The sequence below is a fragment of the Cajanus cajan genome, chromosome 4 (assembly GCF_000230855.2).
Source record: "Cajanus cajan strain Asha chromosome 4, NIPB_CcT2T_4, whole genome shotgun sequence".
Lineage (NCBI taxonomy): Eukaryota > Viridiplantae > Streptophyta > Magnoliopsida > Fabales > Fabaceae > Cajanus > Cajanus cajan.
In genome coordinates this window covers 48,362,597-48,367,215 of record NC_138520.1, presented here as the reverse complement: position 1 = coordinate 48,367,215, position 4,619 = coordinate 48,362,597, and positions in this window count along the sequence as shown.

The following is a 4,619-nucleotide window of genomic DNA, read 5'->3' as shown; positions in this document are numbered from 1 at the left end:
ATCCTCTTGAGAATTTGATACGGCCCAATAAACTTAGGATTCAACTTCTTAGCTTTGATAGCTCTTCCCACACCTGTGGTAGGAGTTACTTTCAAAAACACATGTTCTCCTTCTAAAAACTCCAAAGGTTTCCTCCTTTTGTCTGCATAAGACTTTTGCCGACTCTGAGCAGCTCTCATTCTTTCCTGAATTTGTTTCACCTTTTCAGTAGTCTGTAAGATGATCTCTGGCCCCACCATCACTGATTCTCCCTCTTTAAACCAACACAAAGGTGTTCGACATTTCCTCCCATACAGAGCCTCAAATGGTGCCATTCCTATACTTGCATGAAAACTGTTATTATAAGTGAACTCGACCAAAGGCAACATCTCTTCCCAATTCCCTAGATGATCCAAAATACAAGCTCTCAACAAGTCCTCCAAAGATTGGATAGTCCTCTCAGACTGCCCATCAGTTTGTGGGTGATAAGCAGAACTGAGCCTCAACTTAGTCCCTAACGCTTGATGCAAACTTTGCCAAAATCGGGATGTAAAACGAGGATCCCTATCAGAGATGATACTGGAGGGTACACCATGTAATCTAACAATCTCCTTAATATACAATTGAGTTAACTTTTCCAAGGACCACTTTATATTCATTGGAAGGAAATGAGCACACTTAGTTAATCTATCCACGATCACCCAAATAGAATCACAATTCTTAGCAGATCTTGGTAATCCAACAACAAAATCCATGGTTATACTATCCCATTTCCATTCTGGCACTTCCATCATTTGTAACAAACCTCCTGGTTTTTGATGTTCTACTTTAGCTTTTTGACACACAATGCAAGATGCAACATACTCAGCTATCTCCCTCTTCATACCATTCCACCAGAACATTTTCTTCAAATCTTGATACATTTTTGTCATACCCGGATGTACACTCAATTTACTTTTATGACCTTCCTCAAGTATCAACTTCTTCAACTCTTTATCTTGTGGAATACAAATTCTACCCTTGTACCTCAAGATTCCATCCATATCTTGTTCAAATCCTTCAGCTTTCTCAGAACCCAACAACTCTCTAACCTTATTCAATCTCATATCCTGAACTTGTTTTTGTTTCACCATCTCCAAGAAATCACTAGTAATGGTAGTCATACCACAACTAATAAAATCTGAGGCAATCACAACATTAAGATTCATATCCCTGAATTTCTCTACTAACTCCATCTCTTTAACCATCAGGTAAGACATATGAAGAGATTTTCTACTCAAAGCATCTGCCACCACATTTGCTTTACCTGGATGGTACATTAACTGAAAGTCATAATCTTTCAAAAACTCAATCCACCTCCTTTGCCTCATATTTAACTCTTTCTGATCAAACAAATATTTCAAACTCTTATGATCACTAAACACATCAAACTTTGCTCCATAGAGATAATGTCTCCAAATCTTCAAAGCAAAAACCACCGCAGCCAACTCTAGATCATGCGTAGGATAATTTCGTTCATGAGTCTTTAACTGCCTAGATGCATAAGCCACAACCTGTCTATCTTGCATAAGAACACATCCTAAACCTTGATGAGATGCATCACAATAAACCTCAAAAGATTTATTAGGATCTGGCAGAATCAACACTGGAGACGAAGTCAACTTTTCCTTTAACTCTTGAAAACTCCTTTCACACTCCTCCGTCCATATAAAAGGATGATCCTTCCTGGTCAGCTGTGTCAAAGGCATAACTATTTTAGAAAATCCTTCTATGAATCTTCTATAATAGCCAGCCAATCCCACAAAACCTCTAATTTCAGTAACTGATTTTGGACGCTCCCACCTCAAAATCGCTTCCACCTTAGTAGGATCAACTGCAATTCCTTGTGCAGAAATCACATGACCCAAGAACTTAACTTCAGATAACCAAAACTCACATTTTGACAACTTTGCAAATAATTGTTTCTCCTTCAATACCTGCAAAACTATCCTCAGATGTTCTCTATGTTCTTCCATAGATTTAGAATAAACCAGAATATCATCAATGAACACCACCACAAACTTATCCAGAAAGGGTCTGAAAATCCTGTTCATATAATCCATGAAAATAGCTGGAGCATTCGTCACTCCAAAAGGCATGACAACATACTCATAATGGCCATACCGAGTCCTGAAAGCAGTCTTTGGTATGTCCTCTTCCTTTACCCGAATTTGGTGATATCCAGATCTCAAATCAATCTTGGAGAAAATAGTAGCTCCCCTTAACTGATCCATCAAATCATCTATTCTTAGCAATGGATATTTATTCTTGATTGTCAATTTATTTAACTGCCTGTAATCCACACATAACCTCACACCACCATCCTTCTTTTTTACCAATAACACTGGTGCTCCCCACGGAGATACACTAGGTCTGATCATCTGCTTCTCCAAAAGTTCTTCAACCTGCTTCTTCAATTCAGATAACTCCGCTGGTGCCATTCTATAAGGAGAAATGGACACTGGTCCCGCCCCTGGTATAAGATCAATACTAAACTCTAACTCTCGCTTTGGTGGTAATCCCGGAACATCATCCGGAAAAACCTCTGGAAATTCTCTAACAACATCAATACTATTCAACAACTTTTCATTCTCTACACTAATAAAAGATAAGATCATAAACCCAAGAGCTCCATCCTTCAACAATCCATCTACCTGTCTATTAGAAATAAATCTCTCCTGTTCATCAGTAGGAAAGATTAATTTCTTCTCTGAACAATCTATCAAAATCCTATTGGCAGAAAGCCAATCCATCCCTAAAATCACATCCAAATCGGATAGAGGTAAACAAAACAAATTCACTTTATAACAACGCCCTTCCACCTCCACTGGACATCTCAAACAAACCTCAGAAGTCAAAACAGACCCTGAAGCTGGGGTAGAAACAACTAGATCCACACACAAAGAACTCACAACTAAATTTAACCTTGCCACGCATTCATAAGAAATAAAAGAATGTGAAGCACCAGAATCAAATAAAATAGAAATATCATTACCATCAGCTTTGCCCTTTCCTTTTACCAGCTCAGATGTCGTTTCAGCTTCAGCACCTGTTAAAGCAAAGACACGACCTGCTGCAGTAGGCCGATCCACTTTCTGGTTCTCTCTAGCTGGAATATTTTTGACAATGCAATCTTTAGCCATGTGACCCACCTTGCCACATTTAAAACACGTATAGTTCTTTGTAGAACAGTCCTTCATCATATGTGGGCCTCCACAGATATAACATCTAATACTCTGAACATCTCTTGTGGTAGTAGTCCCCATCGGTTTCTTATTAGCATTTCCAATTTGAAACTGAGATGGTCTCTTTTGAGGATGTTTCCCCCTCCCAAATCCAGATGATCCCTCTAGACCCTTTGCCACTCTATTTCCTCCTTCAAATCTCTCAACTTTTTTTGCCTTTTCAACTAGAACTGGGAATTCCACAATCCCCATAGGGACAATAGTCTTTTTCAGCTCAAATCTTAGACCCTCACTAAACTTCCTGCATCTCCAGGCTTCAGTGATAGCTTGAGAATAATACCTAGCCAAGTGTTCAAACTTGACCACATACTCTTGTACTGACATATTTCCTTGTTGCAATCTCAAAAATTCAGCTTCCTTAGCATATCTGGCGCTATCTGGAAAATATTTCTCTAGGAATACCTTTTTGAAATTTTCCCAATTTATCACCTCCCCTCTAGCTTCCATCATAGCTTGAGCACCTTTCCACCAGAAACTAGCCTCACCCACCAACATATAAACAGCATAAACTAGCTTCCTCTCCTCGGGGCATTGCATCACCATGAAAATTTTCTCCATCTCCTCAATCCATTGATCAGCAATTTCAGGTCCATTAACACCTGTAAATTGAGGAGGATTCCCTTTTCTGAACTCTGACAAGCCCCTATATTCATCAGATACTTCAGTCCTAGCTGCTTCAGCTGCAGCCCAGTTGGTCTCCATCTGAGCCAACAAAGTATTCTGTTGTCCAATAGCAGCAGCAATTAGCTCCATAGCCTGAGCAATCTGCCGCTCATCTACACCTGAAGAAGGATGAGAATGGTTTCCCCTACCAACCATCCTAATAAAGATAAAAGATCAAGGAACCCATGAGTTTACACTAAAACACATAAGAAATTCCTTTCAAAAAAAATCTATTTCCACTCAACAGAAACATAATAAGACCATTTCCCACAAACCCTAAAGAGACTCGACCAGGCTCTGATACCAAAATTGTAACGACCCACCCTAGGTCGTCACATTAATAACCAGCCAAAATAAAATAATATAAAATAAAGAAAATAGAGCAAAAGCCAGCTACGATAGAGTGAAAAAAATTATTTCATAATATCAAACATAATTATATCAGAGTCATTCTTGGTAAAATTATACAGTAATCCAATAGTAACATCATGAAATATAAGTTAGACACCCTAGGTGCTGGTCAAGCTCTACGTCTAGCCACTTCTCAAAGCAGCTACCCCAAAAGACTCCTTGCTATCCCAAGGCCTCACACCTGATCTGCTCCCCCACATAGTGAGATCATCACAGTCCAAACCACATGGAAACACAAGGGTTAGCACATATAAAACCAACCATAGTATATCATAATAAAAT